Genomic DNA, 14,396 nt, shown 5'->3' with positions numbered 1-14,396 from the left:
TTTGTCTTGTCTGAATATTCATAAGGCTTTATTCTTGTAAATGTAAGAAACAAAAAAGTCCCCTATGTAATAATCCCTTCACTGTTTTATAGAAACAAAAATTAGAGGTAACAGGAAGTTGAAAACAATTTTACGTTTTGGTACTAGGAAATTTCTTCCTTTGAAGAGGAATCCAAAGAGTAAAGAACCACCTTTTCGCTGTGTCTACTGTGAGAATGAAGACCATTCTCTGCAACTGGACTGTCCATATTCCAGAAAATGTAGATATCACTTTGAAGGGACACCCAGTAATTGCAAAAGGCCCTAGAGGAACGCTGTGGATGGACTTCAATCACATCAATGTAGACCTCAGTCTCCTTGGAAAGAAAAAAAATGAGGCTCCGGCACTGACAAAAAATGGTGGGGAAACAGAAAGGAACTGGCTGCCGTTTGCACTATTTGTAGTCATGCACAGGACATGGTCAAGGATGTTGTGCTGGGCTTCCGCTGCAAGATGAGCTCTGACTCACTTCTCCATCAATGTCGTTATCCAGAAGAATAGGTCTCTGGTTGAGTTCTGAAATTTCCTCGGTGAAAAATAAATCCACAGGGTTTGGCAGTGGCCAGGTGTTGCTTGTTCAGTATGTCAAGCCCAGAAAGATGAATTAACCCTTGTAGGAAATGACATTGATCTTGTTGCAAATTCAGCTGCTTTGATTCAGCCAGCCACGACAATTAAATAAAAACAAGGATATCAGAAAATGTGTGGATGGTATTTATGTCTCTGAAAAAGGAACAGTTAAGCAGGCTGCTGAATAAGACCTAAGAGTAGTCCAGCTACAGAAACAAGATGCCGGATGATTCCTAAGACCTATTTGTGATATTTAAAGGATGCAATAAAAGACCTATTGATTTGGGGGAGAAAAGAAGAGTAAGGTGCCAGTTGGATCATAGAAAAAACACTATACATCGATTTCTTCAACCTAAGGCTTATATGTGTAAATGTAAAAAACAAAAAAGTCCCCTATGTAATAATCCCTTCACTGTTTTATAGAAACAAAAATGAGAAGTAACAGGAAGTTGAAAACAATTTTACGTTTTTGGTACTAGGAGATTTCTTCCTTTGAAGATGAATCTAAAGAGTAAAAAACCATCTTTTCGCTGTGTCTACTGTGAGAATGAAGACCATTGTCTGCAACCAGACTGTCCATGTTCCAGAAAATGTAGATATCTACATGATTACTTTAAAGTGTATGCACGGAGAAACTTAGAATGCTATGTCCAAATTCCTTTACATAAAGCTAAATATTAGATTTAGATTTTAAACCAACAGTGCTTGAAGATATAGCTTTATTCCTGGATAACTCCAGCCTTGAAACACAGAATGGTGTCTTTATCCAGTGGCCGTTAAGACCTTTTCTGTTCTGTTGGAAGAGCAGGTAATCACTGGGGGCACCTGAGGAATAACTGCTTATATTCAGTTCTGTCTCTGTCAAATTGTAGGCTAGATTAATCATGTTGGGTTTTCTGTACAGCAGATATGAGTGGAGGTAAAGTCAACGTGTCTTGCCCAGTGGTCTGTGGAAACCCACATTGGTTCTGGTTCAAGACATGCTCCCCTGGAGGAAAAAAAAGAAAGAAAGACAGAAAGAAAGAAAACAAAATACATCAAATAAGTTTTAATATTTAATTTTAATAAGTATGGCTAAGTATTGTCAAAGACTTTAAATGTAAGTTGGACATGAAGTTTACACTGCAATTTATAACTGTACAAGGAAAAAAGGCTAACCAGAGTTTTCTCTGGCCTTCAAAAAGAGCAGGCAAAATAAAGAATAAATATTTAATGATGACATTTAACAAAAAAGGCATGTTGGCTTCGGATTTGTAGGAGAAAAATTTTTATCATCAGGGATTCTTCCATCAACTAGAATTTATCCAGGGTAATTACGTCCTATAGCTCAAAGACTTTGAATTATTATTTTCAAGTGATACTCAGGCACTGTGTATTCTGAATTTCTTGGGATTCTTTCCATGGTTGATAAAACCTTTCTCTATTTGCTCATATTTCAGTCTTCTTGGTAATGGGTCATGTTATATGAAATGCTAGGTTGATAGTGGAATATCAATAGCCTTTATATCTGGAGTACGAGACAGGATGTGTTTTTGTTTTTCAGACATTCAGTATAGATGTTGAGGGTTCTGAATCCAAATGATTAGAGATTTTGGATTTTATGTTTTCAGCCAAATAAGAGGTTTGGGTAACACATTTTTATTCTTTTAAGCTTTCTCTTGAATTCAATAAAATGTTAAAGATGACATTTTTTAACTTTCAGGAATCACAAAAGATTTGACAACGTGGCATAATCACTTTGTGAATTGTTGAAAGAATATGTTGATTTAATTATGATGTAGAAATTACACAGTTCTAAAATATTTTTTTAATGAGTAGAAAAGGTAAATTGGACTATATATATGATGTGATACATATATATATGTGTGCGTGTGTTTCCAGTAATAACAATAGTGACCTATTCCTAATTATAGACATTTATAATTACTCTTTAATGAGCAGCATTTTGGAATATGAATACACAAACCTGAATGCAAATTCCAAGGACTGAAACTAAAGTTAAAACATCAGTATTCCACTGTTTGGTGAAATATAGTAAGCACTGCAATGAATTATATACTGCAACCAACACTGGAATAAAATACCTAGCTCAGCTACAGTTATTAATTCATTTTCTTTATAAAGAGGTCAGTTATAACTGTTTTCATTATAAAATAGCTAAAGTATCTGATGTGTTTGCAAAATTTAAGAATCATAACCCTATTGAGGCTGCTTAAATATGACTAGAAATTTTTCAAAATTTTGTAGTGTATTATTTAACAAATATTTACTAATCGCCTGCCATGTGCCCAGATATTCGTGATATTCAAATTTAAAAATTTAGGCCAGGTATAGTGGCTCACACTTGTAATCCCAGCACTTTGGGAGGCCGAGGCAGGCGGATCACGAAGTCAGGAGTTAGAGACCAACCTAGCCAACACAGTGAAATCCTGTCTCTACTAAAAATACAAAAAGTTAGCTGGGCCTGGTGGCGGACGCCTGTAATTCCAGCTACTCGGGAGACTGAGGCAGGAGACTCACTTGAACCCAGGAGGTGGAGGTTGCAGTGAGCCAAGATCGCGCCATTGCACTCCAGCCTGGGCGACAAGAGTGAAACTCTGTATCTCTCTCTGTCACACACACACACACACACACACACACACACACACACACAATAAATAAATAAATAAAAATTTAGTCTTTAGCTTCAAGGAGCTTCTGGGCTAGTGAGGAGATCAATGTGCAAACATTTTCTATAATAAGATAAATAACAAGTACATTGGCAGTAAAGGAGAAGTGACTCATTGTGCCTGGAATAGTCAGGAAAGCCTTGAGAGAAAAGTAGAATTTGTGCTAAAGCTTAAAAAACATGTAGGAGTTTGCATCATGGAGAAAGGAAGGGATGATTCCCTTGTGCAGGGAATGCCTTCTCTTCTGGAGAGGCCAATTTTGAGAACTAGAAGAAAATATCACACGAGGGATTTCAATGGGAGGAATTTAAAACAGGAAATGAAATTCAAAGATGTTGGAACAGTAGAATGAACAATTAGGATGAGGGGAAACAAACACAAAGATTACCAATTGTAGAAAGTCACTACCACCTCTAGGGCTGGAAGGACAAAGGGAAGGTGGTGTTACTGCAGCCCAAGATGAATCATGGGTCACCTGGTAGTTGTTGGGGACCGTGGAGGTGATTTAGCCACTACTAGAGACATAGCCTGAGACACACACAGAGAGAGAGAGAGAGACAGAGAGAAGAAAGAAGAGAGAAAGAGGAGAGAGAGAGAGAGAACGCAAATTTACCTGAAAGCCAGACGGTATGAGAGCATGGGAAATGTAGTTTGCAGGGGTCAGTGCCCTGTATATAAAGTAAAGCAAAAGAAAAACAATCTAAGACCAAACAGGCAACCGACTAGAACAAGCAAGCTTAGAAACCCCCGCCTGGAACACCAGCACTTTGGCTTTGGGAGGCCGAGGCAGGCAGATCACTTGAGGTCAGGAATTCGAGACCAGCCTGGCCAACATGGTGAAACCCCGTCTCCACTAAAAATACAAAAATTAGCCAGGCGTGGTGGCGGGCACTGTTAGTCCCAGCTACTCAGGAGGCTGAGGGACGAGAATTGCTTAAACCTGGGAGGTGGAGGTTGCAGTGAGCCACTCCAATCTAAGCACTCCACTCTGAGACAGAGGGAGACTCTGTCTCGATAAGAAAAAAAAAAGAATAGAAAAAAATGAAATCTTGGACTGGGACAATGGCAAGAGGAATGGAGAGGAAGAAACAGATTCTAGGAAAGGCCCAGAGACCAGTTAGCTAACAGATGTGAAAGACAGGAAGAAGCAGGTGTTCTAGATTTTGGAAAGGAAAAATCTGCAGAAAGGAAATCCAGAGGAAAGGCTTTCAAGGTAAATGGGCCCATCACACTCCATGGGGCTCACCGGCAACTAAGGAAGAAAAAAGACTTTGGCCACCACATCTACTATTAACTACAACCTTCACGAGACTGTGACCTCCAAGTGAGACGCAGAAAAGAGACACAGAGTTGGGAAGTAGGAATGGTTATTTCTGCTTCAGCGGAGGCTACATATGCCCATCCCATTTGGGTGTTAACTGAGGTAACATCTGAAGTTTTATCCTTTTATCATTCCTTCAAGCGTTTAACAATAACTCTTTCGTCTGGCTCCGGTTTGCTTAGCTCTGCAGCTACTCAGAGAATGTTAGGGCTGCACCTTTGAAAAATTATTTCATTGTGTGCACCCTTTCTCATGCTACAGATGAGAAAACAGGAGCACGAAGAAATTAGACGAGTTGCCCAAGGCGACACTGCTATGTGGACAAGCCAGGAACCCGGGTCTCCTGAGGCCCAGCCTGCTGTTCCTCCCACATCACCGCGAGCCAAGAGGATCAGCTTGTTTTCTCTTAGACTCCAAGCGTGGCAAGCTTAATCAAAGAAGCTAAGCCCGGGAATTTAAAATTCACAGGGGGGAACCAAGTAAAATGTCATGGTTAGGTTTTCTGAAAAGAATATTAAGTATACCCAGGATAGTTGATATTCTTGGGTAAAAGATCTAACCTAGAAAAAGCAGAAGAATCACTGAGGGGCTACAATGCTATGGCATTGGGGGCATGACAGTTATTCATTGTGTGGGGCTGTCCTGAGCACTGCAGGCCATTCAGCACGTCTGGTTCCTTTGCACAACTAAATACAGGGCCACCCCCTTTCCTAGGCAGTATGACAAACAAAACCATCCTCCTACTGGGTGGGGATTGGGGGTGGGAGAGGGTTTGGAAAGAGTACCGGCTTCGAGACAACCGCTGATAGACTAAAAAAATGGTACAGAAGTTCCATCTTAAATAGGCATTGGTGGGTGGGGTTATTTTTACCATCATGTTCCCTCACACAGAAAAAGAATACTTTCATGTCAACTATATAATGAAACAGTCTCATTCGGAAGAACATTAAATTTGTTTCCAGAGACAGTGAAGAGAAGATAAAGTTTTATCATGTTTGCACTGCAGAGGGATAGTCATATTTCAGGCTAGATATTTAGAAGTATAACTGAAATACCAGTGTAAGAGTCTGATTTCCCTCGGAGGGTTGCAACGGAAACATCTGTGTTTGAATTATACTTCTGTCACCTGCTAGCTGTTTGATCTTAAGCAAGTTACTTAAATTTTCCAACGTTTCCTGAGACATTTCTTATTTCCTAAAGAAGAACACAGGGAAAGTAACATGTGAAGGTCCTTTAACAGGTCCATCCATTCATCCATTCAACACATTTGGATGACTTCCTGTGTTCTAGGTATTGTGCTTGGCGATGGTTATAGGACGTGCAAAAAAATAAGCCCAACCAAACCAAAAACAAGGAGCTTGCCTTCGTGAAGTTCATAGCACAGATAAAGAAAATGTCTGCTCCTACAGCTCTTATTTGAATGGGGATAATTTTATCAGGAGGTCCACTGGTGTAAGTGTCATTGAAAATGTCCTGCTGGTTTGTACACTGTCTCTGCTTAAATAACACTTGCTATGAAATGTGAATTAGGTTGGTGCAAAAGTAATTGCGGTTTTTGCCATTACTTTTAAAGTGGTGGCGCATGCCTGTAATCCCGGTACTTTTATTTTTTATTTTTGTGTTATTATTATTATTTTTTCTGAGATGGAGTCTTGCTCTGTCGCCCAGGCTAGAGTGCAGTGGCGAGATCTCGGCTCACTGTAACCTCCACTTCCTGGGTTCAAGCGATTCTCCTGCCTCAGCCTCCCGAGTAGCTGGGATTACAGGCACATGCCACCACGACTGGATAATTTTTGTATTTTTCGTAGAGACAGGGTTTCACCATCTTGGCCAGGCTGGTCTTGAACTGTTGACCTCATGATCCACCCGCCTCGGCCTCCCAAAGTGCTGGGATTACAGGCGTGAGCCACCACGCCCGGCCCATCCCAGTACTTTTAATGGCAAAAACCGTGATTACTTTTGCACCAACCTAATATATCCAGATACAAGAGTCAGTTTGAAATGCCATGACCTAAACTGCAGGCAGTCTGTGTCTAAAAGCCCAATTATCCATAATTAGTGGGTTACCTGGACATGTTTCTGTGAATGCTTTGATGCCAAAATATATATTCCTCAAATATTGCTGATGTAAATTTTTAGTATAAAGATACAGATTGTAAGTAAGAGTTTTGGAATCTTCTCATCAAAGCAGCACATGCTGCAGCTCCGTAACACAGTCCCTTTATTGGATATTTGCATTTGCGCCTCTAGATGCCTTCTCCACCCTTGTGTTATGGAAGGCTCACCCTTTAAGATCTAGGGCTCCTTTGTGTCTGGATTTTGGTTGGTTCAACCAGTGGGAGGTAGGCAGTGGCTCAAAGGCCGGACAAGAATATGAGGATGTTCGTTCCACCTCCCCCAGCCTGACACCGAAGATCACAGCTTCTGTGGGATACAGTACCTGTCTCTCCTTGTCCCTCAGGCCTGGGATGGGGGTGAGCACCTAACTCCCAAGGGTACTCAACCACACTCTGTCTGTTTCCTTTAATTAAATTCTTCTCAGTTACCAAGTTTGAGTGCATCATCTCTTCCCTTACTAATATAACACCCCCGCAGCCTGTCTGTCAATCTCAGTACAGTCTATTTTTGCTGAATAGAAAAAAAATAACATAAAAAATAACATAAGGAAAAAAACATAAAAGTTGGCCAGGCGTGGTGGCTCATGACTGTAATCCTACCACTTTGGGAGGCTGAGGCAGGCAGATCACTTGAGGTCAGCAGTTCCAGACCAGCCTGGCCAACAAGGTGAAACCCAGTCTCTACTAAAAATATAAAAATTAGCCGGGTGTGGTGGGAGGCACCTGTAGTCCCAGCTACTCAGGAGGCTGAGGCAGGAGAATCACTTGAACCCAGGAGGCGGAGGCTGCAGTGAGCCGAGATCACACTACTGTACTCCAGCCTGGAGACAGAGCGAGACTCTGTCTCAAAAAAAAAAAAAAAAAAAAAAAAGTCTACTGAATTCCTTATTTAGAAAGTCAATATTATCTTTAATTATCTCTTTTAAAATAAAAAATAACAAAATTATATATAGCAGAACAATACATCACAGTTATAGAGCAGAAACTCTGAAAACAGAGAAAGATAAAAACTTCCCATGATTTTACCAATTAGCACAACCATTGTTATTTTAGCTTGTTTCCATCTGGTCTCTTTTTGTGTGTTTTCTTTTTAGAGTTGAAATGATAGCCTACATACAATTTTGTGTTCTCATAAATATTTCATTACAAACATTTTTTTCATGCTGCTATACAGGCTTCAGAATTATTTTATTAAATTAAAAAAAGTTTTTTGAGACAGGATCTTGCTCTGTTGTTCAGGCTGCAGTGCAGTGGCATGATCATAGCTCACTGCAGCCTCCAACTCCTGGGCTCAAGTGATCCTCCTGCCTCAGCCTCCCAAAGTGCTGGGATTACTACCATGCCCAGTCTAGAATAATTTTAAATATTTGCACAGTATTCTATTCTGTAGACAAACTATAATTCATTAAACCATGCCCTTATTGTTAATTATGTAGGTGTTTTCTAATTTTTCACTGGCATAACACACCATAAATAACTTGGCTCATCTAACATTCCCCTTCTATTTAGTTGTTTTCTTTGGACAGGGCCGCAGAAGTAAAATTAAATCAAAGAGTCAGTTTGAAAAACTATGTAACTGTGATGATTTTAAATATGTGCACAAATTCTTTGATACTTTGCCTTTCAAGAAGTGAAGGCTCATCCCCTACCCCCGAGTGCTGAGTGGACTTAGTGTCTTAGTCCATTCTGGCTGCTATAATAAAGTATCATAAACTAGGTAGCTTCTAAACAACAGAAATTTCTTTCTCACAGTTCTGGAGGCTGGGAAGTCTAGGATGAAGCCACTGGCAGATTTGATGTCTGGTGAAGGCCAGCTTTCTGGTTCCCTCAAAGATGCTTTTTCTCTGTACTCTTACATAGTAGAAGTGGCCAACGCGCTTGCTGGGGCCTCTTTTGTAAGGGTGCTAATTTCTTTCATGAGGGCTTCATCCTCAGGACCTAATCACTTCCCAAGGCTCTGATATGGTTCAGCTGTGTCCCCACCCAAATCTCATCTTGAATTATAGCTCCCATAATTCCCACGTGTTGTGGGAGGGGCCCAGTGGGAGATAATTGAATCTTGGGGACGGTTTCCCCATACTGTTCTTGTGGTCATGAATAAGTCCCACGAGATCTGATGACTTTATAAGGGGAAATCCCTTTCACTTGGCTCTCATTCTCTCTTTGCCTGCTATCATGTAAGATGTGCCTTTTGCCTTCTGCTATGATTGTGAGGCCTCTCCAGCCACATGGAACTGTGAGTCCATTAAACCTCTTTTTCTCTATAAATTAGCCAGTCTTATGTATGTCTTTATCAGCAGCGTGAAAATGGACTAACACAGGCTCCACCCCTAAACGCTGCCATCACCTAGGGCTTAGGGTTCCCACATATGAATTTTGGCAGAACACAAACATTCAGACCATAGCACTTAGTGACTCACTTCTAATGAATAAAATAAAGCAGAATTAATAGTGGGAAATTTCAAAGACTGGTTCAAAAAAAGACACCACGGCTTCCTCCTCAGCCTCACATCACTTGCGCCGTGAGAAGTTAGCTGCCCTGTCATGAGCAGCCCCATGGAGAGGGCCATGTAGCAGAGGATGGGGGTCGCCATGTGAGTGAGTGTTCTGGAAGTCAGTCCTCCAGCTGCAGTCATTCCTTCTGATGCCTGTAGTGCGAGCCAACAGCTTGACTGCACCCTCAGGAGAGACCTTGAGTTAGACTCACCCAGCAAAGCTGCTCCTGACTGACTCAGAAACTGTGGGAAATAATGTTTGTTTTCTTAGGCGCCTGCAATTTGGGGTAATTTGCAATGCCGCAATAGATAAATAATACAGCAACAACGGAACTATTGTTTTGGAGCATTTGTTTAACTCGGTTCGAACATGAGGCACTTAATGAGCATCCCAACTCCAGTTAAACGCAACAAATTACTGCCATTTAAGGTACATGTAAAGAGCCAGTGAGGGACATAGGGAGGACGAAGAGGGAGAGAAAAGGGAGAAGAGAATAAGAGAGGAAAAAAGGAAAATATAAGTTAGCAAGAGAGGGACATGGGGAAGATGACTACATGTCCTAGTTTAGCTTGGACAGTCCCAGTTTGTAGCACTGTCTTGATGTAATTCTGAATAGAGTCCCTTTTCACTTTCAAAAGTGTCCTGGTTTGGATGATAAATTATATGACCCTAGATACAGGCCAATAATATGCCTTCCCCCAATCCAGTTCTTCGCTTTAATATTCCGTCTTTTCCCGATACCTCGTGCCCAGTCTGCTCCAGCTCCACAGCAATAGTCAAGAGTCCTAAATTTCCCACCAAACCATAGTCTCACTGGCACCTCTTCCATGGCTTAGAAGTCACCTCTGTTTACTTCCCAGTACTCGTGCATCACAGTAAGGAATTCATCATGGTGGTTAAGAGCTTGGCTCAGGAATTAGGCAACCTGGGTCTGAGTCTTGGTTTTATTCTTATTGCTATATAACCCTAGGGAAATTACTTAACTTCTTTATGCCTCAGGTATGAGGTGGGGCTTATATTGTCTACTCTCTCATAGGAATGTTGAGGATATTAATAACAGTATGTGCATAAAATGCTCAGCATAGTATCTGGCATATATGTATGTATATATATGCTAAGCATTTTATATGCATAATATATGTGATGACTGTATGTTAGCTACTATCAGCATTTAGTACCCGAGAAAAAAATCCATCTCATGGAGATGCTTTTTTTGTTGTTGTTTTTGAGACAGAGTCCTGTTCTGTCGCCCAGGCTGGAGTGCAGTGGCGTGATCTCGGCCCACTGCAACCTACACTTTGTGGGTTCAAGCGATTCTCCTGCCTCAGCCTCCTGAGTAGCTGGGACTACAGGCGCGTGCCACCACGCCCGGCTAATTTTTTGTATTTTTAATGGAGACAGGGTTTCACCCTGTTAGCCAGGATGGTCTTGATCTCCTGACCTTGTGATCCACCCACCTCAGCCTCCCAAAGTGCTGGGATTACAGGCGTGAGCCACTGCACCCGGCTGGAGTTGCTTTTTAGTTGCTGGGACATGCGTCTTACTAGAAAACTCTCAAGTAAGTCATTGTATTTTTGTTTTAATGTTAGGAGGTAGAAAAAGTTAGGAAATGTGTCAAGCAGTAAAGGAAAAGTCAAGCAGACTATATCTATCTTTCAGGCTCGATATGCCTTACTTTGCTTATTCATTCATTCATTCACTTATTTTTCAACAAATATATATTTGTTATCTATCAAATACCAGGCACTATGCTAAGCACAGGATTAAACAGCACTTTTCAAAAAATAAATACCTAGAGCTTTATTCCCATTTCTTAAAAGGAAAATCTTACATTAAAAAAAGCTGTTGTGTGGCATTACTAAGTAAGTAGGGGTTTGAAGCCAAATTTAGAAATTATATATAGACACATATGTTTTTCTGATGATCAAATCTTTCAAATTGGCTTTGAACAAACAGGAGCAATTTTTTGCTATAAAAAGGAATGCATTTTAGCTTTTGACCTAATGATTAAAAAAAAAAAAACTAAAAGTGGGAAAATGCAAATTACGTGAATATATAATTTGGCATCGGTGAGATATCAGCAGAAGGAGCTGCTGACAGGAAGACAGTTTTTTTTTTCTTTTTAGCCGTAGGCATTCCTCATTTCTGTTTTTAGGAACAAGGAAAACTAGTAGACAGAAATATCCCTGGGTACATGGACTACATATTTCACATGCACAGCATAAAATATTTAATAAAACGAAGGAGGTGCCTGAAAAATCGAGACTTCAATAGATGAAGGTGGTCACAACAATTAAAATACATCCTTTCTTCCCCCTCATGGAACAGGATAATGAGGTATAGAAAAAACATGTAGGGTTGCTTTAAATTATTTGGCAATATTTGCCAGATGAAATTTTGAAAAAACATTTTCTTTTCACCGTTTTCATTCCACTTGAATAATGAGTACCACATTATAGGTTTCGATAGCCCATGAATTTTTATCTTTATTTTAATCGTTAAGGTCAAGTTAGCATTGATCACTAATAAGCTGATTCTCAATGAATAGTATTATTTTAGGAATAATAGGAACTAACGTTTATTAAATGTTTACTATGTGCTCAGTTCAGTGCTTTAAAGGCGATTTCCCATTTAATTCTCACCACCACCCAAGGACACAGCTGCTATCATGATCTCATCTCACACATGAAAAAGCTGAGAGGTGGAAAGTGTTACGACCTTGTTTAATTACAAAGGAAGTTAGCAAAAGAGCCAAGACTAGAACTCAGAGAAGTCTGACTCCAGAGCCCATGCTTACCTGCCATGCTATTCTGAATGGAAGGGCTCATGTAGTTCACCTGTTTATTCATATTTTCTAATTTGTTCTTTTTGAAATAGCGATTCCTGTTCAGATTCCACTTTTAATCCTTGCCCATTTTCTCAATTCTATGCAAGGCTCATTTAACTTAATAGTTATGCAAGTCCACACCTGTCTGAATGATACACTGGCTCATTCATTTAGTTGAAAGGTAGACACCAAATTGATTTTTAAAAAGACATACGAACCTAATTGAAAAAAAATTCATGAATCACCTTAATGAGGAATTGGTACCAGGAAATCCAGTACAGAGAACCTTAGACAATTTGCTTTTGGAAAAGCGCTAATCAACCACATATTCATCTGGAATGAAAATGCCTCTCTAGCAAGACATTGTGTGATAATGAAGTACAGGAGGTGAGAGCCGTCTCAGTGACTTTTAATTATTTCTCATTCTGTGTCTGAAGACGATGGTGCGTGTATTACCGAAAAGTGAGGTGACCAGTATTCTTTCCAGCATTGGGTAAATTAAAGACAAAGTGGACATCATTTGCGAATTCTTGCATTTTTTTCTTTGCAGCTGTTGTTCATCATTTCCTTCCCTAATTTGTTCCAAGATTAGCTGACTTGTGACAGTCATTTCCTTGTGGTCCACCACCCTGCCATGACGGTTGAAGGTATGTTCTGTGTTCTTTAAACCTCTATTTCTTTTTTTCCGAAACAGCTTCTGCCTCATTCAAAATAAGAACATTATAACATCTTGCTATTATCTATTTTACATACATTTACATTCTGCTGGAGTTACACCCTTTTTAATGCAAACCTCTTTGGAATTTGGTTGTTGAGTCCCTCATTCTTATTGATGAAACTCAAGAAATCAGATCAGACATCATAACTCTTTAAACATCAAATTCTCTTAAGAGTTTATCACTACGTGGGTGACATCTTTGGTATCATGAGCATTTTTACCATCTTAATATTCCTTCCTCCATTATAATTTTGAGAAAATCAAAATCCACTTCCATGTAATAGAAAATATTACTCTTGGCTGGGCATGGTGGTTCATGCCTGTAATCCCAGCACTTTGGAAGGCTGAGGCGGGCGGATCACAAAGTCAAGAGATCAAGACCATCCCGGCCAACATGGTGAAACCCTGTCTCTATGAAAAATACAAAAAATTAGCTGGGCGTGGTGGTGCGCACCTGTAGTCCCAGCTACTCAGGAGGCTGAGGCGGGAGAACTGCTTGAATCTGGGAATCGGAGGTTGCAGTGAGCCGAGATTGTGCCACTGCATTCCAGCCTGGCGACAGAGCGAGACTCTGTCTCAAAAAAAAAAAAAAAAACAAAAAGGAAAAGAAAATATTACTCTTTCCCTTGTCTGTTTCTTACCATCCTGTATTTATCCAAACTTAGACATACTTACATACTTGCATACTGGCCCAAATTCCCATATCCCAAGAAAAGATAGGCTACATAGTTTTTGAAGCCCAGTGTGAAATGAAAATACAGGGCCCCCTTTTTTTTTTTTAAAAAAAGCAGGAAATAGTGTGGTTTAAGGTATTAAATATAAAACTTTTTTCTTCCTTCCGTGGTCTGTCTCTCTCAACTTGTCGTAGTGTTTTTATGTGCTATTTAATGTCATTCTAAGTAAATAAAATTTAAAAAAATTTATTAATACGATGTTCTCACAGCCACTGGGAGAAAAAAATTAGTATGATGTTTACTGCTTATATTGGGCAATGCCAGTTTTAAATGCAAATAGAACATTTAACTCCTATGTAGAATCACTGAAATCACATAATTCATACCTCATGGCACTGATAAGCCAACCTTAGATAGGGGTACATAGGCAACCCCAAGGATATTGCAACCTTTGGGCTAGAAGCCTTTACGTACTTGGATTGAAGATAAGTGAAAGAAAGGTTTGGACGGGAATGGTGGCTCACGCCTGTAATCCCAGCACTTTGGGAGGCCGATCATGAGGTCAAGAGATCAAGACCATCCTGGCCAACATGGTGAAACCCCGTTTCTACTAAAAATACAAAAATTAGCCGGGCATGGTGGCGTGCACCTGTAGTTCCAGCTACTTGGGAGGCTGAGGCAGGAGAATCACTTGAACCCAGGAGGCGGAGGTTGCAGTGAGCTGAGATCGCGCCATTGCACCCCAGCCTGGCAACAGAGCGAGACTTCGTCTCAAAAAAAAAAAAAAAAAAAAAAGGTTTATCTCCCCTGAGTTGTGGTCCCCAGTTGGCTACAGCCTCTGCACCACGGCACTGCCAGCCTAGGGTAGAATGGCTTCCACCATGCTCTGCCTGAAGACTTTCTGGGTCACGTATGCCCTGCCCAACTCCTATGTATACCTGCACCCAGGCCCCTGTTGGGGGAT

At 40.4% G+C, this 14,396-nt stretch overlaps 1 pseudogene; it reads left to right on the top strand.

Moving 5' to 3' along the window:
• The first annotated feature begins 214 nt into the window (after positions 1–214).
• LOC129135777 (large ribosomal subunit protein uL6-like) lies at positions 215–875 on the top strand (annotated as a pseudogene).
• Positions 876–14,396: the final 13,521 nt, after the last annotated feature.

The sequence above is a fragment of the Pan troglodytes genome, chromosome 7 (assembly GCF_028858775.2).
Source record: "Pan troglodytes isolate AG18354 chromosome 7, NHGRI_mPanTro3-v2.0_pri, whole genome shotgun sequence".
NCBI classification, from domain to species: Eukaryota; Metazoa; Chordata; class Mammalia; order Primates; family Hominidae; genus Pan; species Pan troglodytes.
Note: the sequence above shows the minus strand (reverse complement) of the source record. Positions and strands in the feature narration are given on the sequence as shown.